The following is a 26,332-nucleotide window of genomic DNA, read 5'->3' as shown; positions in this document are numbered from 1 at the left end:
TTATTCATATATTGTCTGTGCCTGCTTTCATGATACTTTGTCAGGGGGATATTTGCAACAGAGACCATCTGACCTGCAAAGTCTTAAAGTATTTACTATCTCACTATGTAGCCCTTCACAGAAAAAGTGCATTAACCTCTGGAGTAGGAACTTACTGCACCCCTTATAGGTTTTGAACAAGGAAAACCACCCCAGTGGGATGTTAAAGGGCCAACGGGAGGAAACCACCTTGGCAGGTGGTGGCAAAACACACACTTACCTCATCACCTCCAGAAGTGCTGTGCTCACCTCACGTGCGAGCTAAGGATGGATGGGCTATGGTGAACATTTACGCCCTCAACAGCTGAAGTCCTTGCACTAGGTGGGGAACCTGTCTTCTAGATAAGGTAGATTTGATAAGTCATCATGAAAATGCAGTAGAAGGAAACAGACGAGGTCCAGGAAGAGAATGGCAAGCAATAAAGGCAAAACTGGCTCGTCTGTCTCTCCCCATGGCTGTGTTTCAGCATGGGTGTCCAGGGTTTCCCTCGTTCCCTGCTGGAGAACAGTATTCCCGCTGGTGACGTGCAAGGATATCTTCATGGTAAAGGAAAAACTACTCCTTGGATAATGTTAAAATTTGGATTTCTAGTCTGCATGTCCTCTCTCCTGCCCCTTGCCTGATAAGGAATACTGATGGATGGTGACTTTAACCAATGTGCCACATCAGCAACTCACTGCATTTAGGAGTTGTTTTTCCTGTCTGTTGCCAGCCAGGTCAGCCTTAAGGCTTCTGGACTGGAACACCAGCCTTGGAACCGTATTCTCACTCACGGTAATGAGAATTCCAAAACTGAGACCACTGCTGAGCTGGACTGACTTCAAACAGGTTGTTCCAGGGGCTTTTTGTTCTGTCTGCTTAATTTGTGATGACCCAGCTGAGTTAAGAGCAGGTAAAAAGAGCTGGACTCAGAGAGAAAACACTGTCTTTCTTCTCCTATGTAATCAATAATTCAGCCCCATGAAGCTAAGCCCAACACCTGACCGAGTGCTTGCTGCAAAAGAGAAGATAGAGGCCATCCATATCCACATCAACTTCTAAACTTTCTTTCTTTTCTTTCTTTCCCTTCTGCCCCATTTCCTGGCTTGCCTTTGGTTCTCTCCCACCTGAGTGAAAAGCATATCTGCTAAGATGTGGCCCAAATATAAGAGGCTGGGGTCCAAGAGGTTAAGAGGTAGAGTATGAAACGTTCTAGAGAGAAAAGCAAGTCACCATAAATGTCAGAGTAGACAGTCAATTATGGTTGAAGTTGTGTCCTTTAAGTTAAGTGCTGTAGCTTGTGTCAATTCAAGTAGCTACTTGTATGGATTAAGAACAGTAGGGCAGTGTCTGAGTGATAGATAGCAATAACAAGGAAAATAATACCAACAGTAGACTCACATAGCACCTGTTTTGCACCAGGCCCTTTTCTGAGTGCTTTACAGTATTCATTCTTTTAACCAGAATCCCTGTAATGTGTTAATGAATATCTGTAAAACAGAGAGGGCACGTGTTGGTGCAGAGCTGTCTTTATACCATCTATTTGGATGTGTTTCAATCCAAATGTATATTTAACTCTAGTGTGAAGGGTACAGAGGATCCAGTGTTACTTCCTTTTTCCTTATTTCCATGTTCTATGTTTTCAGTTTAACTTTTCTTAGCATAATTTCCTTCATAGCCTAACTTCATGGGTGCTGGGGAATAGGTACAATTGCTAGAGTGAAATGAACTCTCCTGGAAATATCCATGGTATTTTATTTGCCCCTTCATTCCTTAGCATAGCCATCATTCACATCCTCAGTAAGGCGGATTAATATGAATGAATTAATCCTCAGGGAGCACTGCCTGTGAGATTTTTAAAGGTAGCACAGCCACCCATCTAAACCGTGGTGCCCACAGGAAGCCATTAGCTCTCCAAAGACTTAAAGAAGATTAAGTTTTAACCACTGGGTGTCTTGATTAATCTGATGATTGTGGGAGGTGCATTCCAAGCACCTTCTAGTCTGCAGATTAGTGCTGTGAGAAATGACTTGGAATTGGCAGGACCCCTCTCCCAGCCCCTGGAGGGTGGAGCAGCCTGGGAGCTGGTCCAAGCTGGCATTATCTCAGCCATGTTTGACAGACAGGTCTTCATCAGGCAGCCCAGCCTACTATCTGTGTGCATGCATTCCCACTACCAAGTCACAACCTCTCACAGCCCTTCTCTGTGTCAAGCAAGGTATGTTTTACTCTGGTTCCCAGGCCTCACCAGCCTAGAAATAAAAATCAGATCACAACCAGACAAAAAAGCATTCACTCTCGTGGGCCTCTGAACTCCTTCAAATTATCTTCCTTCCCTCTGTCTTCTTGTCTTTTCCCCTTCATTTCTTGTCTTCCCTCCCACTCATTATGCTTTCCTATTCCTCTTCTCTCTTCCTTCCTTCCCTCCCTCCCTCCATTCATGTATTCATTCAGTAAATGTTTAAGCCCTTATTGTGTGCCAGGAACTTCTAAGTGCCAAAGCTTACATTAGGTGATAAAGATTCATTGGTAAAATATATAGTGTATTAGGTACAATATATTCAAGCCAGTATATTGTACTGGTTTGAAAGGATTATGTAACCTAGAAAAGCCATGTTTAAATCCTGATCCATCTTGTGGAGGCAGCCCTTTCTTTTAATCCCTAATCAGTACTGGAGGTTGGACATTTGATTAGATTATCTCCATGGAGATGTGACAGGCCCAACTGTGGGTATTAACCTTTGATTAGAGGGAGATGTGACTCCACCCATTCCAGGTGGGTCTTGATTCATTTACTGGAATCCTTTAAAAGAGGAAACATTTTGGAAAAAGCTTCAGAGCCATGCAGACCACCAGAGCCTACACATCCAGAGAGCTTTGGAGATGAAGAAGGAATACAAGCTTCATGAAACAAGGCGCCTGGAGAGGAAGGTAGCAGGCATTGCCGTGTTCACCATGTGCCTTTCCAGTTAAGAGAAACCCTGAATATCATCAGCCTTCTTGAACCAAGGTATCTTTCCCTGGATGCCTTAGGTTGGACATGTCTATAGCCTTGCTTTAATTTAGACATTTTCACAGCTTTTGAGAACTGTAAACTTGCAACTTAATAAATTCCCCCTTTTAAAAGCCATTCTGTTTCAGGTGGGCCACAGTGGCTCAGCAGGCACAGTTCTCACCTGCCATATCAGAGACCTAGGTTCAATTCCCAGTGCCTGCCCATGAAAAAAAAAAGCCATTCTGTTTCTGGTATATTGCATTCCAGCAGCTTACAAATTAGAACTGGCATGATGAAGAGAAAAATCATGCAGGGAAGGGTGTGGGGTGGTAGATATCCCTCAGATACTTGGAGAAGTCCCCAAAGTATGTCTCACTCATACTCTTATTCATGCCTTCTCCTGTCCTGCTCTTGCAGTATGCAGCTGCTGACACCTCCAGGCACCCAAAGATGCAGAGAAACAAACCCATGGCCAGCTACAGCCCAGCTACCACCTCCTACCCATGTAGCTGCTCATGTCTTACTAAGCCACAGGACCCTTTGCCAAGCCCATCTGAGGTTCAGGGGAAACGTGATGCCAAGAGGCTGGCTGCATTCAGGCTGACATGGTGTCATGGCCACCATGTGTACCCAGTCTCAGTGATTTCAGTGGAACTGCACACTCGGTTTATATTTTAAGATTCTATTAATTTGTAATTACAAATGCAGTTCATGAATACCATCCCACTGTAAAATGTTTAACTAGCACAAATAAATCCAAAGTGCTTCCTGACTACTGCCCATCCTTAAAGGAAATACCACTGTTCAGTGCATAGCCCTCCGGACCTCCCTGTGATGGAAGCTCACGCTCTTAGATGTGAACACACACCTATATACCCACCTAAACAGCACATGTTGAATAGCTTTGTGATTTTCCGTAACAAAAATTGGCATACTTAAATATTATTTTCAAAAAAATTTCCTTTTTTCACTCATTGAGAACTTTCCAGATCAATATAAGCCTCTGCCCTTTCCTTTTAAGTGCTTCCTAACATCCCACAGTATAAATATGCCTTTTTCCCTCCTGAGGACTTGCACACATGAAATTGTGTTTAGCTTTGAAGAGTACATACTGAGAAATGGAACTGTTGAGTTCATACATTTTAAATTTCTGTAGATCCTTCCCAGTTGCTCTTAGGCCAGTTTATACCACCATAGAAAATCTATGAGAAAATCTGTGGTCTTACTCACAGCCTCTTCTTCCTCAGGCCCAGACTTCAGCTCATGGGAGCTGGGTTATTTTTGAAAAAAAAAAGTAGAAACAACTATCCTTTCGCTATAACCCTGTGTCCTAGTTTGCTAGCTGCCAGAATGCAATATACCAGAAACAGAATGGCTTTTAAAAAGGGGAATTTAATAAGTTGCTAGTTTACAATTCTAAGGCTGTGAAATTGCCCAAATTAAAGCAAGTCTATAGAAATGTCCAATCTAAGACATCCAGGGAAAGATACCTTCGTTCAAGAAGGCCAATGATGTTCAGCATCTCTCTCTCAGCTGGAAGGGCACATGGTGAACATGGCGACATCTGCTAGCTTTCTCTCCAGGCATCTTGCTTCATGAAGCTCCCCAGAGGTGTTTCCTTCTACATCTCTAAAGGCTGGTGGAGTCAATGGTTCTCTTGTCCTTCTGTCGTGGTTCTACAGCAATCTCCTTGTTCTCAAAAGTGACTCTCTCCAAAATGTCTCCTCTTTTATAGGATTCCAATAAACTAATCAAGACCCACACAGAATGGGTGAGAGCATGTCTCCATCTAATTAAGTTTAATATCTGCAGTTGATTGAGTCACGCCTCCATGGAGATAACCTGATCAAGTTTCCAACCTATAGTGCTGAATAGGGATCAGAAGAAACCGTTGCTCCCATAAGATTGATTGGGATTAAACCATGGCTTTTCTAGGGTACATAAATGCCTTCAAACCAGCACACTCTGGGAATTGGGCTTTGGAGGAGCCCTTTGTGGCTGCCTCTTTTGAAGGTGTGTTCATTCCCAGAGCCCTTTGATGGACACCATTCAGAAGGGACTTAGATTATACTTGGAAAGAGGAGCCATTAGATATAAGGATTCTGTGGAGGCATTGTTTATTTCAGAAGGTTTAAAACATAAAATGTCCTTCATTCACATAGTTATCATTTCAAAAGGCTAAAAAGGGTTTACAGTTTTCTCCATCCCTATCCTTTGGGCATCCATTACCATTCTCCAGAAACAACCAGAACTATCTCATACTTGGGTATTCTTCCAGAAACATTTTGTGCCTATTGTATATAAAATGTGTTTATGTGTGTAGCTCCCCATTTCCCCCCAAAAACGAAGCATATGTCATGGCAGGCAGTATAGTGGAATGGTTACGAACAAAGATTCTAAAACTCAACTTGCTGGATTCAAGTCCCAGCTCTAACCACATATTACCCATGTGGCCCCTAAGTAAATTACTTAACTGCTCTCTACCTCAGGTTCCCCATCTTCAGAATGGGAAGTATCACTAGATAATTACAAAGACTAAATGAGTTAATATTTGTAAAGTTTTTAGAACTATACTGGGAACATAGTAAGAAGCATGGGATCATTTGTTAAATTATTTAGGAGGGAGGGGAGGGAAGAAGGGATTGTCCACCTGAACTTTGCTTTGTTTTTTACAAAATTCCTTGGAGCTCATTCCTCACTCCTCCACAGCACACAGCATTCCGTTGTGTGGGTAATCTCTGAATATTTAGTCATTCCGTGGGTGATAGTGTCATTGTCAGTTCTTCTGTGACCAGAAACCACTTTGTGATGAACAACCTCCTATTTATCCACTTTGGAAATATGTGACTATTTCTGTAGGATAAGTTCCTAGGAGTGGAATTACTGGGTCAGAGAGCATTTGTATTCATGTTGATAACTGTTGCTACATTGCCTTTATTGAATTTATATAAATTTACATGCTTAACCAACAATGGGTGAGAGGGCCAGTTTCCCAAGAAACATGAACACAGAGCTAATGTGCTTTTTTTTGTCTTTGCCCATGAGATAGATAATAATGGGATCCCAATGTACTTTAAAAAAAAATTTATAAATAATTTCAAACTTACAGGAAAGGTGCAAAAAATAATGGAAAAACAGTACAAGGAGCTCAAATATATCTCTTACAGAAATATCCAAGTTTTCTAACTTTGAGTATTTTGCCATATCTGCTACATACTTTGTGCAGGTTTGAAAGTGTTGTGTACCCCAGAAAAGCCTGTCCTTTAATCCTGATTCAATTTTGTAGGGTGGAAACCCTTTTAATTAGACTATCTCAAGGAAGATGTAGTGCTCACAGTTGTGGGCATGACCTTTTGATGGTATTATTATCTCTGCAAAGATCTGGTGTGCCTAATTGTGGGTATTCCTTTGGCGAGATGGGGATTTGACTCCACGCATTCAGGGTGGGTCTTGATTCGTTTACTAAAGTCCTTTTAAAAAGGAAACATTTGGGAGAAAGCTCAGATGCAGATGCAGATGCTTGAAGAACAGTTGCTTCAGAGCTGACAGAGACACAGATGTTTGGAGATGCTTGGAGTGCCAGTAAAAAGAGAAGATGCCTAGACATGTGCAGAGCCCAGCAGACATTGCCATGTACCTTCCCATGAGATGCTAAATAAGCCAGAACCCAGAGGTGTGACCCGGAGTTGCTAAGCGAAGGCTCACAGATACTTAGGAAGCCACTGGCATGAGAAGCTGGAAACAGCCCACCAGGAACAAAGACCAGCAGATGTCAGCCACGTGCCTTCCCAGCTGACAGAGGTGTTCCAAACAGCATCACCCCTCCTGAATGAAGATAACCTCTTGTTGGTGCCTTAATTTGGACATTTTCACTGCCTTAAAACTGTAAACTTGTAATAAATTCCCTTTAAAAGCTATTCGATTTCTAGTGTATTGTATTCCAGCAGCCTAACAAACTTTTACATCCTTCTTTCCTACCTTCTTTCTTTCCCTCTACCCACCTATCTAATCTTCTAAATATTGGAGAGTAGATTGCATGCATCATATTCCTTGAACCCTTAGTACTTCCATGTATATTACCTAAGAACAAAGATATATTCACTTATGTAACCAAACTAAGTGCTACTATCAAGTTCAAGAAATTTAGAATTAATATACAGTCTGTATTCTAATTTATTTGGTTGTGCTAATAATGCTCTTTTGGGCATATTCTCCTCCATTATTAGATCCAGTCCAGGAACACATATTGCATTTAATTGTCATTATCTCTTTAGTCTCTCCGGCCCTTTAATAAATAGAGACATACTACCTAAAACTTCCCATGTCACCCATTCTAAAAGCATAATCATATTTTCAGAGTTGTGCTACCAGCACCAACATCCACTCCCAAATTCTTTCCACCTCCCCAAAGAGAAACCCTGTACCCCTCATGCCTTAATTTCCCATTCCTCCTTTTGCTGCTTTTGGTAAACTGTAATCTACTTCCTGTCTTTATGAGTTTGCATATTATTTCTTATACTTGAAATAGTTCTTTCATGTGAGTAGAATCATACAATATCAGCTCTTTTCTGCCTGGCTGAGTTCACCTGCATGATATCCACATAGTACTACTTATCAGATTTCATTCATCTTTATAGCTGAATAGTATTCTGTTACATGTATATAGCACATTCTGTTTACCTATTCATCTATTGTTGGTAGCTAGGGTTCCTTCCACCTTTTGGCTAATGTGAATAATTCTGTTATGAACAGTGGTGTACAAATATCAGTTCAATATCCTGCTTTCAGTTCTTTGGGGTGTATATCTAGAAGTGGGATTACCAGGTCATAGAGTAAGTCTATGTTTATCTTTTTGAGGAACCACCAAACTCATTTCCACAATGAATACACCATTTTACATTCCCAACACCAATGTTTGAGGGTTCCTATTTCTCTGCATCCTCATTAGCATGTGTTAATTTCTGTTGATTTAATAGTAGCATGTGTGTATTAAATGATGCCTCATTGTGGTTTTCATTTGCATTTCCCTAATGGAATGGCTAATGGTGTTGGGTATCTTTTCATGTGCTTATTGGCTATTTGTTTATTTATTTATTTATTTATTTTGGAGAAATATCGAGTCCTTGCCCATTTTTTTTCAGAAGAAATCTTGGAAGTGTTAGGTTGATTTCTAAAAGCTGCTCTGAGCAGTTGCAGTTTGTTTACAATGAGGAATTATCTAACTGTGAATATACTGTACATGGCAGTTAGAAGACATCAGGGCAAGAGAAAACCACAGCCTACTTGCTGCAGCAAACACAAAAATAACCATAGAACATTAGGGAAAAAATGCAGGGATTAAAGTAGGGTTTGTCTTTTTATTATAAAAGTAAAAAACAACTCTTCAGAAATCTTAAAGGGAAGGAATATCTTGCACTCACGGAAAAAGACACCAGAACACAAAATTAAAATTGTGTGCCTCCAGGCCTTCCCTGTCTCCTCAAAGGGCAGAGATGGAAAGAAGATAGTTGAAGCCACCAAAAAATTCTGTACAACAGAAAGACTTAGAGACCCAACAAATTAAAATTTTAAATTTGATTAAAATGTAAACTTGTTTTACTTTAACAAAAAAATTGTAATATATCAAAAGGCCTGCTTTAGTGACATGCTACTCCCACCAGAAAATAACCCCAGTATCCCCTTGTCGGGAGCCTGAAGTTTAAGTTAACCAGCCAGGGCGTATTGCTTCACCCCTGCCTGTACAAGCACACGTGTGTCTTTTAAACCAGAGCGTCCAGACTCAGCTGACCACTGCTAGTTGTAACCTATCTCCACCTGTTACTGGACCAATCCCCACTCCCATCAGAGGGATGGGCAGGGCACAATGAAACCCCCTAAGTGGTAGGGAGGAAATAATGGCTCCACATAGCCAATTTTTCAAGCAGCGCCTCTCCCACTCCCACTCAAAAGGAGATCCTTATTCTAACCAGACTACTTACATCAAATTGCTTCCCGGTAATTAGAATGATTTTCTCCTTTAGAAAAACGCACATACCTGCATTGATACCATTTTTTTTGTTTTCACATTTAAACATAAAAATATTACTGTGCTTTGTGTTACAAGTGGAGGACCAAGCAATCAGAACATTTTCTCACAGCAAGGCTGTCCATCAGTTAATACTGAGCTTTGCCTTCAGGCTGGGGCATTTAGCCTCAAGCAAGGGAAACATAACAGCAAGAGATCAAGGGCATCTTTTTCCTAATCTTCCTAACCCTTCCTTCTCTACTAATTCCCACTTCAAAAGAAAAGTTTGTTATAATCTTTTCAAAAAATGAAACTTCCCACGAAAAGGGAGTAGGGAGGGCATGTTCTCAGGCAACTACAGAGTGAGTCAGCATCACCCCCCCCACCTCACCTTCCGCAACCTCATAGACAAAGTCCTGCTCTCCCTTCACAAACACAGATGCTCTGTCCAGACAGCTATGCCTACCCGACAAACACACCCGATAAATGGAAGTGGTTCTTTTTCCCACCCTCCCTCCCCACTGAAGCAGTATTTCCTCAGTCTTCCAGAGCCTCTGTGATAGGATAAAAAGGGAGGTAGGGTAGGTATGAAGATGCAGAACTCGACCCCTCTACGCTGGCCCCAAAAAAGCAAGGGTCGTTAACCAGGCACGAGACATCAAAAAGACCTGGTGTTCTGCCCTTTGAGTTACAGTTAGTAGGACAACTGGCAGAGAGGAACCGGGGCAGGAGGAGGAACTGGGAGGGTTCTTTCTCATGGTTAGTGGGGTAGTCCACTTAGTTCTTGTACCAGAAGGGCTCATAGCCAGGCTTGTTGAGAAGACATGGTCACCACAAAGCAGACACAGTTGTCAGAAGGACAGGGGGCAGTCTTCAAAACAACGTATCTTCTCCTGGCCAATGGTCTGGGAAATGTGGAGGCTGGCATTACAGTTTGCCAGAGAAATCGTTGATGTTGGAGGTTTCATGGAATCCAGTTAGGTGCTGGGCATTGTCTCGGCCCCCTTGGAATCTCAGTTGTAGATGTGGTACTGGTGCTGCTTGTTTAGTTTCTCGACAGACAGACACAATCAGTGTACTTCAAACTGTTCTCTTCTCACCTGGCCTTGGCGCTGAACTTGGTCTGGTAGCCTGTACCAGTTCCCAGGAATGGGCTTAGGGTCTGAGGTCTCTATCATGCCAGTATTTTCACATACATGATGCAGGATGAAATGGGCCACCCAGAGATGATCTCCTATGTTGATTCTTTCACAGGGTCCTACATGGAACTCCCGTTGGGCAGGTATGAGCTCAGCATTCATTCCTACAATCTCAGTGCAAGCAGACAAGTAATCCAGTAGTGGGCCTACACAGTGTCTGCTGTAGGCTTTGTCTGCTCCCACACCACAGTATATTACTGTGCCCAGAGAAGATGTTGGAAGGCCAGCTAAAGGAGTCTCCATCTGTCCCCCCATTATTCCTGCTCCATTCCAAACCAGAGGTGCTGGTTGCTCACATGTCCATTATCTGTTTACAGAAGTGCTTTAATTTGTTCTCTGCAGTTTTTTGGTTGTACTTACAGAACACCAGCTTGTTGGGGTCCTTGCACAAAGGGTCCCGAAACACGGCAACAAGGTTGAGATACATTTCACTTTTGGAGCCTTCAGACTTAAAAGTACTAGAGTCATCAAAATTTCACTCAGACAGCTCTTCCACACATTTTGGTTCACTGTTCAGGGTGAAGTTCTTGCAAGGTGGTCCTCCAGTGCCAGCGATCCAGGTATACAGGGCTTGGACTTTCTCACCCTAAGGCAGAGTCATGTATACCTGCTTGATGCTTTTGTTCAAGTGGGAACTTGCTGAGGTGGCCATGGTGGAAGGTGGGAGAGGTGTGCAGGTCAGACGCTCAACTCTTTTCTCATGCTTGGCTCGTGTCCCATTTTTTAATTAGGTTGTTTGTCTTTTTTATGTGTGTATGCTGTACGGTAGAGTCACATTTCATTCTTTTTCCACGTGAGTATCCCCTTATTGCAGCACCATTTGTTGAAGTTTTTGTTTGTTTGTTTGCTGAAGTGCACAGGCCAGGAATCAAATCGAGGTCTCTTGTATGGCAGGCGAGAATTCTACCACTGAACTGCTCATGCATCCCCTAGGTTGTTTGTCTTTGTGTTGTTGAGTTGTAGGAGTTCTTTATATACTCTGGATATGAAACCCTTATCTCCCATTCTGTAGGTTGTCTTTTTTCTTTTTTTGTTAATGTTCTTTTTTATTTTTTGTACAAATGTTTTTAATGTTGATGAAGTTCATTTTATATGATTTTTTTCTTTGATTACTCATGCTTTGAGTGTGAAGTCTCAGAATCCATTGTCTAACACCGGTCCTGAAGATATTTCCCTGTGTTTTCTTCTAAGAGTTTTACAGTTTTAGCTCTTATATTTAGGTCATTGATCCATTTTGAGTTAATGTTCACATGATGTGAGGTAGGAGTCCAGCCTCATTTTCTTGCATGTGGATTTTCAGTTTTCCCAGAACCATTTTGTTGAAGAAGCTATTCTTTCCCCACTGAATGACTTCTCACCCTTATAAAAGTCAGTAGGCCATGGATATGAGGGTTTATTTCTGAGCTTTCACTTCAACTCCATCAGTCTATATATCTGCCCTTGTGTGCTACTAGTACTTTTAATTAGGATAGTTTTATAAGTTTCAAAGTTGATAAGTGTGAATCTTCCAACTTTGTTCTACTTTCTCAAGATGGTTTTAGCTATTCAGAGCCATTTGCCTTCAGTATGAATTTGATGACTTCTTTGCAGAATTTCCATTTCTGAAAAGTAGGCAGTTAGAATTTTTATTGGACTTGTTTTTAATTTTTTGGAATTTTTATTGAATCTTTAAATTGTTTCCAGTGGTGTTGACAGCATAATGATATTAAGTCTTCCAATCCATGAGGATGAGATATCTTTTTATTTGTTTAGGTCCTCTTTAATTTCTTTCAGAAATAATTTGTAGTTTTCTATATACATGTCCTTTACACCCTTAGTTAAATTTGTTCCAAGATATTTTATACTTTTAGTTGCTTTGTAAATAGAATTGTTTTCCTGATTTTCATTGTTCAGATAGTTACTCATTGCCGGTATATAAAAACACCACTGATCTTTTTTGTGTTTATTTTGTGGTCCAACACTTTGTTGAATTCACTTTTTAGCTATACTACCTTTCTGGTAGATTATTTGGTACTTTATCTTGTCTTAGTTTGCCACAGCTGTTGTGACAAATGCCATAGAATGGGATGGCTGATGCAGCAGGAATTCATTGTCCGTGGTTTGGGAGGCTAGAGGAACATCAGAGGATGAGCAAGCCATGTTTTCTCCGAGGGCATTATTCTGGTGATAGCCCAGTCTCTCTCTCTGTCGTGTGGTAATCTGTCTTTCTGTCTCCTCTGGTTCCTAGTTCTCCTGCTCATTTGTCTCTGTAAAGGACTCCAGTCATAATGGATTAAGGCTCATACTTATTGAGTTTGGCCTCATCTTAACTAATAACATATTCAAAGATGCCCTTGACAAATGTTTTCACACCCACAGGACTCGGATTCAGAACTCAAACATGGCTCTTGTGGAAGACATGATTTAATCCTCAGCTGATGGTTCTCTTGACCCCAGAAAGACAGTTCTCCCCACCTCCAAAATACATTTAACCAATCATAATATCCACATATTGTCAAGCCCAGTAACAACTCCAAACAACAAGCCCAAAATCAGTTATGGATGTGGTATGCCCTGGGGTTAAATTCCTCTCTGTCTGTGGGCATGTGAAACTTAGAAAACAAATTATTTCCTTCCAGATTTCAATTCCAATGGTGGGTTAGGCATAAGATAGGAATTCCCATTCCAGAAGGGAATAGTTAGTTGGAAATTAGGGCTCCTGGATCCCATCCAAGTCCAGCAGGACCATTAAATTCCATGGCGCAAGAGTAATCTGTGATTCAGTGCTTTGTCCTGGCTTGCTGAAGTGGCAGCCCTGCCCTTTCCAAGTGCTGGAGCAGTGACCACACTCTTCTGCTGGAGAACCAGTACATAGGTGCCACCCTTTCCAATCAGCCAGGTGGCCACACTTTCCCCAAATGCCAGCGTGGAAAGCTCTCCACCTCTCTTCAAATGATGGTTGGAGGGCCCTCTCTATCACACCAAGGATAGCTTTTCTGCGCAGGCCTTTGCTTACATTCCTCCTTCTAAGTCATTCTTCCTTCATTTTATCCCATCTCTGTTCCTTTCAGTTCAAACTGGCAGTGTTTCTGCTCACACAGAATTCTCAAAAACCTTGCCAGTTTTCTTTGAAATTCAAGGAAATCCAAGTGATAAGCCAAAAGCAGCTTCCGCATATCCTTCCTTGATAACCTCCATTTGTGACTTCCTGTAAGATGCTTAATTAGATCTAAGAGTCATGCTTCATCTCCTTAGCAAAGGGCTGGTCAGCCACACCCTCATACTAAGGCCATTCTGTGGAAACTCACCTTCCAGAAACTCAGGAAGGGCCCTGTGGCAGTCCTTTCTGTTTCTAGTCTCAGAGCCCACTATCTGGATAGGCTGAGAATTTTCCAAACCATTAATTACTAGTCGCTTTTTGCTTAATAGTTCAGCCCTCAATTTCTCTCTTTCCTCCCACTTTTTATCATAAGCTACAAGGAGGAACCAGGTTGTGCCTTCCACATTTTACTTGGAAATCTCAGCTAAATATCCAGGTTCATTGCTTACAAGTCTGTCTTGTATCTGACACTAAAGCCCATCAAGTTCTCTGGTACCTTATAAAAACAATCACCTTTCCTCCAATCACCTTTCCTCCAGTTTCCCTAACACACTCATCATTTCCCTCCAAGGCTACATGGGGAGCATCTTTCACCTCCATATTTCTACCCACATTGTATTCATGGCAATATATGTATTCTCTAAGATGATAGAAACCTTCTCTCCAGCTATCTTGTTTTTTTCTTAATCCTCACCAAAATCCCCATAAATGTCCCTTTCTCTACCAGCAGTTTCTTCAAAGCAGTGTAGGTTTTTTCTATCAAATGTCTCAAACTTATTTCAGCCTGTACCCTTACCCAATTCCAAAGCCACTTCCATTCTTTTAGGTAGTTGCTATAGTAGCACACCACTTCCTGGTACCAAAAACTGTCTTAGATTCCTGGGTCTACTAGGACAAACGCTACAGAATGGGGTTGGCTTAAACAATAGGAATTTATCAAATCACATTTGGGGAGGCTTGAAGTCCAGCATCAAGATATCAGCAGGCCATGTTTTCTTTGTAGTCTATAGTGCTCTGGTGGTGGCTCAGTCTCTGCCTTGCCAGATGGCGACCTGCCCTTTTCTCTCTCCTCCTCTGGTTTCTACTCTTCCTGCTCTCTTGTGTTCTAATAGGTACTCTAGTTGTTACCAACCCTTCTTAGGTTAGACCTTCAAAACAGGTCTCCTGTCTGGTGTCGCTTGCACCAATAGAAGGAAACCAGATTTGGTGAAGCAAAGCAGAATTTTATTCTTTCAGCAAAGAATGTTTCCCAAAGGCATCCTCTTCCTGAATGGAGGTGAGCATGGGGATGCATGCACAGGTGGCTGATGCAGTGGGCAGTGGGGTTTCATTGTTGATTCTGATCATGTTCCGTTCTTGGTCATGCTAGAACATACTTCTACATACATCACATGTTCAGAACATGGCATCTAAATCCTGCCCAGAGGTGGGATTCAGCTCAGGTTTGGTGGCTTAATGTGCTTACTCTGGGAATGGGATTTCCCTGGCTGAGGCCAGCATCAAGAAGATTCCTGCTGTTTCATTGGCTGAGTACTTGGTGGTTCACCACAGATCTATGGGACAAGAGCTATGATTCTCAGCTACTTCTTGCAGAATTTGCTTGCTTTATTTTTCTGGATATAAGCACAACGCAAGCAGAGACAGAAGTTAAGATGGAACAGCTGTTTTTTTGGTCAGACTTTATCTTGGTGACACAGTCTTGATGAATTAAGGCATATCCACTTTAAGTTTGGCCCCATCTTAACTAAGGACATATTCAAAGATCCTCTGTACGAATGTTTTCACATCCATAGAATTTGAACATATCTTTTGTGGGGGGCATGACTCAATTCCCAACACTTTCCAGTATGGATGCCTTTTATTTCTTTTTCTTGCCTAATTGCTCCAGTTAGATTTTCCAGTACAGTGTTAAACAACAGTGGCAAAAGGGGACATACTTGTTTTGTTTCTGCTCTTAGAGGGAAAGTTTTCAGTCTTTCACTGCTGAGTGTGATATTAGCTGTGGGTCTTTCATATACGGCAATTTTTCATATTGAGGAATTTCCTTTTTTTTTTTTAAACATGGGCTGGCTCTAGGAATCAAACCCCAGTCTCCAGCATGGCAGTTGAGAATTCTGCTGCTGAGCCAACATTGCACTGCCCTGAGGAATTTCCCTTTTATTCCTAGTTTTCTGAGTGTTTTTATCAGGAAAGGGTGCTGGGTTTTGTAAAATTCCTCTTGTGTCAATTGAGATGATTATGTATTTTTTCCCCTTCATTCTATTAATGTAGTATATTATATTAATTGATTTTCTTATTTTTAATCCTCCTTGCCTTCCTGGGATAAATTCTACTTGGTTATGGTGCTATTTTAAAGTGCTGTTAGATTTACTTTGCTAGTATTTTGTAGAGGATTTTTGTATCTATATTCAGAAGGGATATTATACTGTAATTTTTGTTATTCTGAAATCTTTTACTAGGCGCTTTGTTATTTTTATGATCATGTCCTCATAGAATGAATTAGGAATTGAGGCCTTCAATTTTTAAAAAGAGTTTAAGAAAGATTAATGCTAATTCATCTCTAACTATTTTGTAAAATTCACCAGTGAAGTCCTCTGGCTCTGGGCTTTTCTTTGTTGGCAGGTTTTTGATTACAGATTGAGCTGCTTTGCTTGTTACTGTTTGTTGAAATCTCTTTCTTCTTGACACAAATTAGGTAATTTATTTGTTTCTAAGAATTTGTCCACTTTATCTAGGTTATCCCATATTTTAGTGTAAACTTATTCACAGTATTCTTACGCTTTTTTAAAATTTCTGTATTGTTGGTAGTAATGCCCCCCTTTAATTTCTAGTTGTTATTACTTGAGTCCTAGTTCTTTGTCAGTCTAGCTAAAGGTTTTTCAATTTTATTGCTCTTTTCAAAGAACCAACTTTTTATTTCATTAGTTCTCTCTTCTATGTCTTATCTATTCTTTACTTCATCTATCTTTGCTTTCTAATCTGTTGTTTTCTTCCTTCTCCTTTGATTTAGTGTTCTCTTCTTTTTCTAGTTACTCCAAGTGTAAGGAGAGGTTACTGATTCAAGATCTTCATTTTTAATGTCAGCATTTACAGATAAAAATGTCTCTCTAAGCACTGCCTTTGCTGCATCCATAACTTTTGGTATATTGTGTTTTCATTTTAATTTATTTCAAGATATTTTCTAATTTTCCTTTTTATTTATTTTTTTAACGCATTGGTTGTTTAAGATTATATTCTTTAATTTCCACATATAGGTGAATTTTCCAGTTCTCCGTCATTATTGACTTCTAATTTCATTCCACATGGTCAGATACTTTGTATGATTTTAATTTCTTAAAGCTTATTGAGACTTGTTTTATGACCTAATATATGGTCTTCCCTTAAAAATGTCCTGTGTGCACCTAAGAAGAATGTATTTCGCTGTTGTTGGATGAAGTGTCCTGTAAGTGTTGTAGTGTAGTTGGTGTACGTTATTGTTCAGGTCCTCTATTTCTGTTTAGATATTTTATCCATTGTGGAAAGTGGTCTATGGAAGTCTCCTACTATTAATCTAAAACCATTGATTTCTCCCTTCACATCTGTCAGTGTTTGCTTCATGTATTTTGGGGCATTTTCTTAGGTGCATATTTTTATAACTGTTACATGTTCTTGATGACCTGACACTTTTATCAATATATGCTACTCGCCTTTGTTATTTTAACAATTTGTGACTTAAAGTCTCTTTTGCGTGATATTAGTATAGTCCCCCTACTTTCTTTTGGTAACTGCTTGCTTTCATTTTCAACCTGTTCATGCCATCTCTTAAAAATAGCATATGGTTGGGTGATGCTTTTTTTTTTTTTTTTTTAATCTATTCTGCCTTTTGAGTGGTGAGTTTGGCCCATTTACATTTAAAGTAACCACAGATAATGCAGTACTTTCTTTTGCCATTTTGCTATTTGGGTTTTGTAAATCTTCTACCTTATTGTTCCTCAGTTCTTCTATTACTGCCTACTTTTGTATTTAGTTGATTTTTTGTAATGAGCTTCAAAATCCCTTTTTGCTTGTTTCCTTCTGTGCATATGATTCAGATGTTTTCTTTGTGTCTACCATAGGGATTAAATTTAACATCCTGTGTCTATATAACAAACCCATTTCAGTTGATGCCAGCCTAATTCCAGCACCTCCCCCATCTTTATGCTGTTCTTGTGACAGATTAAATCTTTATATAATGTGTGTCCTAAAGCATAGATTTATCATTACTTCTTATGCATTTGCATTTTAAATCTTATATAATATGAGAAGTAGAGTTATAAACCAAAAATACAATTGTACTGCCATTTATATTTACCCATGCAGATACAATTTACTGGAGATCTTTATTTTTTCATAAAGTTTTCAGCTATTGTCTAGTGTCCTTTCCTTTCCTCCAAAAGAACTCTCCGTAGCATTCCTTGTTGGGCTTATTTAACGGTGAGGAACTTCCTCAGTTTTTATTTATCTGGAATACATTATTAGCCTCTCCCTCATTTTTCAATGACAGAGGGAGGCAATGACAGTTGCCCAGATAGAGAGTTGTTGCTTGGCAGTTATTTTCTTTCAGCACTTTAAATATTTCATCCCACTGCCTTCTTGTCTCCATGGTTTCTCTTAAGATATTGGACCTTGTGGAGGCTCCTTTGTTGATCACATGTTGCTTCTCTCACAGTATTCAAGATTGTTGTCTGTGGCATTCAGCAGTTTGATTAAATGTATCTTAGTATAGATCTCTTTGAGTTTATCTTTGAGAGTTGAGCTTCTTAGATGTGCATGTTAATGCCTTTCGTTAAATTTGGAAAGTTTTCAGACATTATTGTTTCATGTATTCCTTCTGCCCCTTTCTTTCTTCCTTCTCCTTTGGGACTACCATAATAAGTATATTGGTCCACTTGATGGTGTCCCACAGGTCTGTTAGACTCTCTGTTCACCTTTCTTTATTCTCTTTTCTTTCTACTCCTCAGACTTATCTTATTTTCACATTCACTCATTCATTCTTCTCCCAGACCATTATGCTGTTGAACTCCTTTAGGGAATTCTGTGTGTCAGTTATTGTGGTCATCTCTAGTATTTCTGTTTAGTTCCTGCTTATGATTTCTTTCTATCTCTGTATTTATTGCTCATCCTATAAGCACATTTTATTTTTCCATGTTTTCTTTTAGCTTTTTGAGTATATCTAAGTTTTTTTTTTAATTAGAGAATCTGTGGGTTGAGAACAATCATGCATATAATACAGGATCCCCATATATCACCCTTATAACACTTTGCCTTGGTGTAGTACATTGTCACAATTGATGAAAACACGTTTTTAAAACTGTACTATTAATTATGGTTCATGGTTTAACTTAAGGTTTACTTGGACCTTTAAATATTTTTTACTTTGTTACCATGTATGCAACCTAATCTTTTAAACACATTCAGATATATATGTTACTGCTATAATCATGTTCATAATATTGTGCTACTGTCACCACAATCCATCACCAAAACTTTTCTATCACCCCAAGTAGAAACTCTGAACATTTTAAGCCATGATTCCATATTCACTATCCCCACCCTGTACTCTGGTAACCTATATTCTAGATTCTGATTCCGTGAGTTTGCTTATGCTAATTATTTCATATCAGTGAAACCATATAATATTTGACCCTTGTGTCTGGTTTATTTCACTCAACATGATATCTCCAGGGTTCAGCCATGTTGTTGCCTGTATCAAGATTTCATTCCTTTTCACAGTTAAGTAATCTTCCATTCTATGTATATGCCATATTTTGTTTACCCATTCATCTGTTGATGGACACTTGGGTTGCTTCCATCTTTTGACAGTTCTGAATAATGCTCCTGTGGTAGTTAGATTCAGGTGTCAACTTGGCTAGGTGAAGGTGCTTAGTTCTATTGCTGATGACATGAGCCAATGGCATGTGAACCTCCTCTGTTGTTGATTACATCTGCACTTGGCTAGAAGGCCTGCCTGCTGCAATGAATGATGTTTGATTTAATTGGCTGGTGCTTAAATGAGAGACTCTGTGTAGCACAGCCCAAGCAGCTCAGCATACCTCATCTCACCACCCGCAGCTCAGCCCAGGCCTTTGGAGATGCAGAAAGGAATCACCCTGGGGAAAGTTGTTGGAACCCAGAGGCCTGGAGAGAAGGCCAGCAGAGATCACCCTGGGCCTTCCTGTGTAAGAAAGAACTTCAGGTTGAAGTTAGCTGCCTTTCCTCTGAAGAACTATACGTCAACTAAATAAATCCCCTTTTATTGAAAGCCAGTCTGTCTCTGGTGTGTTACATTCTAGCAGCTAGCAAACTAGAACAGCTCCTGTGAACATCAGTATGCAAATACCTGTTTAAGTCTCAGCTTTCAGTTTTTTTTTTTGGGGGGGGGGGTTATACAAAGAAGTGGGATAGCCAAGTCATATAATAATTCCATACTTAAATTTCTGAGCAATCACCACTGCAGCTGCACCATTATACATTGCACCAAAAGAATGAGTGTACTTATTTTGCCATTTCCTTGCCAACACTTTAAATTTTCTGTTTATCTTAATGGTAGCCATTTTAGTGGGTGTGACATGGTATCTCATTATGGTTTTGATTTTCACTTCCCTGATGGCTAATGATATTGAATATCATTTCATGTGCTTTTTGACCATTTAAATGTCATCTTTGGAAAAATGTTTGATCAAGTCTTTGCCCATTTTATAATTGGGTAGTTCGTCTTTTTGTTAAGTTGAGTGATTTTATTATATATTCTGGATATTAAACCTTAATTGGATAAGTGAGTGTTTGGTTTACTTTGTGATAAACTCCTTTGAGGCACAGACTTTTTTTTTATTTTGATGAGGTCCCATTTATCTATTTTTTCTTTTGTTGCTTGTGCTTTGGATATACAGTCTATGAAGAAAAGCCCAACACAAGGTCCTGCATTTGTTCCCTGTGTTTTCTTCTAGGAGTTTTACAGTTCTGGTTCTTATATTTAGATCTTTGATCCATGTTGAGTTGATTTTTATATATGGTGTGAGATAGGAGCTCTCCTTCTTGCTTTGGCAAGTGGAGATCCAGTTTTTCCAGCACCATTGTTGAAACCACTAGTCTTTTCCAACTGAGTGGTCTTTGTGCCCTTGTCAAAAATAAGATGGCCATAAATGTGCGGGTTGATTTCTGAACTTTTAATTCAGTTCCATTGGTCTATATATCTTTCCTTGTGCCAGTATTATGCTGTTTTGAATCCTGTGGCTTGCTTATAAGTTTTAAGGTCAGGAAGTATGTCTTTCAACTTTGTCTGTTTTCAAAATGACTTTGACAATTCAGGGTCACGTACCCTTTATATTTGGTAAGTGCCTTTTCCTTTTCTACAAGAAAGTTTCATGGAATTTTGGTTGGGATTGCCTTGAATCTATAAATTGCTTTGGGTAGTATTGACATATTAACAATATTTAGCCTTCCAATCCATGAATACAGGACATCTTTCCTGTAGGTCTTTTATTTCTTTTAGTGGTGCTCTTAGTTTTCTTGTGTACAAGTCCTTTACATCCTTGGTTATATTTATTCCTAGACATTTGATTATTTTAGTTGCTATTGTGAATGGATTTTTTTATTTCTTCTTTTGATTGTTCATTCCTCATATATAAAAACACTACTGATCTTGGGGTATGGATCTTGTACCCCACCACTTGGCTGAATTCATTTTGTAGCTCTGGGAGCTTTGTTGTGGATTTTCTATATATAGGGTCATGCTGTCTACAAACAGGGAAAGTTTTACCTCTTTCTTTCCAATGTAGATACCTTTAATTTCTTTTTCTTGCCTAATTGCTCTGTCAGGAACTTTCAGTACAGTATTAAATAACAGTGGTGACAGTGGGCATCCTTGTCTTGTTCCTGATCACAGAGGAAAAGCTTTCAGTCTTCCATCATTAAGTATAGCTCTGGGTTTTTCATAGTTGTCCTTTATCATGCTGAGGAAATTTCCTTCTATTCCTAGTGTTCTAAGTGTTTTTATCAGGTTGGGATGCTGGATTTTCTGCATCAATTGAGAAGAGTCTGTGGTTTTTCCCTTTAATTTGTTAATGTGCTGTATTACAATAATTGATTTTCTTATGTTGAACCACCCTTGCATACCAGAGATAAATCCCACTTCATCATGGTGGAGAATTATTTTAATGTTCTGTTGGATTTTATTTTTTAGTATTTTGATGTGGGTTTTTACATCTATAGATATGAGATATGGGTCCAGAATTTTCTTGTGGTATTTTTATTTGGCTTTTGTTTGAGGAAGGTGACAGCCTCAGAGAATGAATTAGGAAGGGTTTCCTCCTCTTCAGAATTTTGGAAGAGTTTGAGTAGGATTTGTATTCATTTTTCTTGGAATCGTTTGGTAAAATTCCTCTACAAAGTTATGTGGTCCTGGACTTTGGGAGGTTTTTGATGACTGACTCAATTTCTTTACTAGTTATTGCTTTGTCGAGAACTTCTATTTCTTCTTGAATCATTGTAGGTGGTTTGTGTGTTTCTAAGAATTTGCACTTTCCATTTAAGTTATCTAATTTATTGATTTACAATTGTTTATAGTATCCTCTTAAAGTCTTCTTTATTTCAGTAGAAAATGCCCCCTTTTCAATACTGAGTTTTGTTATTTGTTTCTTCTTTTATTCTTTGTTAGTCTAGCTAAAAATTTATTCAATTTTATTGGTATTTTCAAAGAACGAAGTTTTGGTGTTGTTGATTCTCCCTATCTTTTAAAATTTCATCTACAGTGTCTTATTTTTCCATAATGTCTGATATTTTTATATGTATTCTTTCAAATTCTTCTTTATGCTCCTCTAGTGTCTTATTTTTTTTTGTTTTTATTTTTTTCAGCATGGGCAGGCACTGGAAATCAAACCCGGGTCTCCAGCATAGTGTCTTCTTAATATCCTTTATCTCTTTATACACATTTTCCTTCATATCTTTGAGTTGATTTGGGAGATTTCTTTGCACATCTTTTATTAGTTGTTCAAGATTTTGTGTTTCCTCTGACTTTTTGATCTGTTCCTTTAACAGGGCCATTTCTTGTTGAGTTTCAGCATGCCTTGTGATTTTTTTTTTTTGCTGTAATCTGGTCATCTGTCTATCTTGATGGGTCTGTTCTGTAGGTCTGCTTCTCTTGTCTAGGATTTAGTTGTTGCCTGGGTGTTTTAGTTTGCTAAAGCTGCTGGAATGCAACACACCAGAGATGGATCAGCTTTTAATAAGGGGATTTATTTAGTTATAAATCTATAGATCTTCAGAGGAAAGGCAGCTAGCTTTTATGTAATATTTTCTGTCATTGGGAAGGCACATATGACACCTGCTGGCCTTCGCTCCTGGATTCTGGGTTCAAACGGTTTTCCCTGGAGTGATTCCTTTATGCATCTCCAAACATATGGGCTGAGCTGCCAGTGCTGAGATGTGAGGTATGCTGAGCTGCTGAGCTCTCTTCTTACAGCTCTCTTTTCATCCTCCAGCTAATTAAATTAAACCTCACTCATCGTGGGAAGCATCCCCCTTAGCCAATCGCAAATGTAATCAGCCATAGATGAATTTCACATGCTGGTGATTTAAGTCCACAGCAACGGAACAACAGGCACCATCACCTGGCCAAGTTATCACCTGGTCAAGTTGACGCCTGACCCTAACTATGAGTTTGTATTAGAGCACTGCTTTGACAGTTGGGTCATCTGTATTTCTTAGCCAAAACCACAGCTGGGTACCCATGTATGGGGTGTAGACAAGATCCAGTTTACCTTGGCAAGGGTCTGAAAAACCCTGCCATTTTCCTCTGCACTTTCTGGCTTGCCCAGCAGATGACAATCTTCAGTTACTTATTTGTCCTCAGTAACTTTACCTCGACAAGTCCCACAGAGTTTGATGGGGCAGGGCTGAAACTGCAGGGTTCCTGTACGCTCACTTCCCTGGCCAAAATCTGACTTAGTGTTGGGGTGTGTCCCATTCTACTTGGGGTAGAGGACTCCCACAGCTGTCTCCCAGGCAAGGAGTGGGCTGCCTGCTGCCGTTTCCCTCAAGGATGGGGGGTGGGCACCAGGACTTACAGACGTAATTACAGTGTCTGTCCATATTTTCTCAGACTCTTCATCCCTCACTGACCTGGGCCTTAAAATGCCCTCCCCTGTCCCCTAGGTCCCCAAACAGTTTATTCAGACAGTTTCTGCCTTGCTACTTGCTGCTTTGGGGAAAGAATTAGATTTTGCCATTCCTTCCTGTTTCAGTTTGCTAAAGCTGTCAGAATGCAATCTACCAGAAATGGACTGGTTTTTACAATAGGGATTTATTGGTTTACAAATTTACAGTTCTAAGGCCATGAAAATGTCTGAGTTAAGGCATCAACAAGATGATATCTTCTCTGAAAAAAAGCCAATAGCATCTGAAGTTCCTCTGTCACATGGGAAGGCACATGGCTGGCATCTGCTGATTCTTCTGTCACAGATTTTGTTGCTTTCAGATTCTGACTCTTTCAGTGTCTTTGGGTCCTTGCTTGCTTCTCCTGGGGCTTTTCATTCCAAGCTCTCTGAATCTCTCTCTCTCTCTCTCTATGAGCTCTCTAGATTTTTCTGTCTTTTATCCCCTGAAAGTCCATCCACCTTGAATTAGCTGGATCACATCTCAGTTGAAACAACCTCCCATCCAGAAGTAGGTCTGTACCTACTGGAATGGACTAGAAGAACATGGTCTTTTCTGGGGTCCTAACAGCTTTAAAACAGCACGCCCACCTAATCCTACATTTTGAAAACTCCTCCTTGGTGCTCTTTTGCATTCCATTCCTCCCCAGCAGCTTGAGTCCTGCCCCGGGTCTCTGTGGGCTTGGGTCTCTGGGTGTGGACATAGGTGGGGATGTAGCTCACTGCTGGGAGATTTTATAATCCGTGTCCTTGGTGGGAGGTGGGAGGTGGGAGGACTCCAAGCCAGTACTCCAGACTTCCCGAGCTTTGTGGGCCCAGATGAAGGGGGTGGCGGGGAACCAGCCAGTCTGGGACTGAAGTTTCCTATCTGATATTTTTCTCTTTCTTTGATTCAGCATTTGTGGGATCCTTCTCCAGTCTTTACCTTCCTTCAGAGTTCTGAACAAATGAAATTTGTCCCTATTTTGCTGAATCTCTAGGAAGCTTGCAGTAGTTGTTTTATGTCACCATGTTCATCTCTCTCTCTTTTTCTAACTATTTCATCTAATCTTCACTCTAATACTTAATATCTCTTCCTTTCTGATTGCTGAGTTTAGTTTGTTCTTTTTCTTGATCTTCTGGTTTTTGAGGTTAAATTTCTGATTTTCAATCCTTCCCTTTTTTTCATTGTAAGCATTTAGTGGTATACATTTCCCTATTAGCACTACCTTTGCTACATTCCCATCAGTTTTATGTTGTGTTTTCATGTTCATTCACCACAAAAGATTTCCTAATTTCCCTTGTGATTGCCTCTTTAACCTATTATTTGTTTAAAAACTATGTTGCTTAGTTTCCATGTGTGCGAATTTTCCATTTCTCTCTCTGTTACTGATTTTTAGCTTCATTCCATATGGTGTGTGATCATTGTATTTTTTAATTTATTGCAACTTGTTTTATGACCTGAGATATGGTCTATCTGGAGAATGACCCATGTGCAGTCAAGAAGAATGTGTAGCTTCCTGTTGCTGGAGGAACTGTCCTATATAGTCCTGTTGGTTCAACTGTATAGTATAGTTGGTTCAGAGTATCATTTGGGTCTTGTATTTCTTTTTTATCTTCTGATTAGATGTTCTATCCATTACTGACAGTGGTGTGGTGCAGTTTTCTACTATTAATGTAGAACCATCTATGTCTTCCTTCAAATCTGTCAGTATTTGCTTCGTATTTTTAGGCTTTGTTGTTAGGTACCTGTGCCGGTTTGAAACTATTATGTACCTGAGAAAAGCCATGTTTTAATCCTGATTTTTTTTTTCTGTGGGTTCAGACCTGTTGTTTAGGGTAGAAACCTTTGATTGGATTGCTTCTATGGAGATTGACCGCTCATTTGTGGGTATGACCTTTTGATTAGATGACTTCTGTGGAGATGTGACACATCCAATTGTGGGTACAATGTTTTGATTAGATGGAGATGTGCATCCACCATTCAAGGTGAGTCTTGAGTAGTTTACTAGAGTCCTTTAAAAGGGGAAACATTTTGGAGAAACCTCAGATGCAGATGCGTGGAGTGCCAACAGAAAGGGCAGACACTTAGACAGGTATGTTTGGAGATGCAGAGCCCAGCAGATGTTGTCATGTGCCTTCCCATGAGATGCTAAGCTAGCCAGAAGACAGAGTTGTGTCCCAGGGAAGCTAAGTGAAGGCCCATAGATGCTTAAGAGAGGAAACCACTGGCCCCAGAAGCTGGAAGCTGTTTAAAACCAGAAGCCAAAGGACCAGCAGACACCAGCCACGTGCCTTCCTATGTGATAGACATCAGCCTTCCTTGAGTCAAGTTATCTTTCTCTGGATGCCATAGTTTGGACATTTCTATGGCCTTAGAACTGTAAGCTTGTAACTTAATAAATTTCCCTTTTTAAAAGCTGTTCTACCTGTTATGTTGCATTCCAGCAACATTTAGCAAACTAATACAGTACCTATAGATTTATAATTGTTATGTCTTCTTGCTGATTTGACCCCTTTATCAGGATATAAAGACCATCTTTTTCTGCTCATAACTGTTTTTGACTTGTCTGTTTTGCCTGGTTTAGTCTCGATACCCTAGCTGTCTTATGTTTACTATCTGTTTGGAATATTTTTTCCCATCCTTTCACTTTCAACCTATTTTTGTCTTTGAATTTAAGGTGAATCTCTTGCAAACAACATATAAGTTATGTTATGCTTTTTGATCCATTCTGCTGATCTAAGATCCTTTCCTTTCCTTTCAATCTGAAGAACTCCCTTTAGCATTGCTTGTAGGGCCAGTCTGCTGGTGATGAGCTCCCTCAGCTTTTGTTTATCTGGGAATGTCTTTATCTCTCCCTTATTTTTGAAAGAAAGTCTCACTGACA

At 39.8% G+C, this 26,332-nt stretch overlaps 1 protein-coding gene and 1 pseudogene across 1 annotated transcript in view; one reads left to right on the top strand and one right to left on the bottom strand.

The window, feature by feature from the left end:
- LYPD1 (LY6/PLAUR domain containing 1) overlaps positions 1 to 26,332 on the top strand; it is a 68,727-nt gene that overhangs the window by 29,052 nt on the left and 13,343 nt on the right. The window lies entirely within an intron of this gene.
- LOC143676269 (glutamine synthetase pseudogene) lies at positions 9,766 to 11,279 on the bottom strand (annotated as a pseudogene).

The sequence above is a fragment of the Tamandua tetradactyla genome, chromosome 3 (assembly GCF_023851605.1).
Source record: "Tamandua tetradactyla isolate mTamTet1 chromosome 3, mTamTet1.pri, whole genome shotgun sequence".
In the NCBI taxonomy this organism is placed as follows: Eukaryota; Metazoa; Chordata; class Mammalia; order Pilosa; family Myrmecophagidae; genus Tamandua; species Tamandua tetradactyla.
This window is presented reverse-complemented; position numbering and strand designations above follow the sequence as displayed.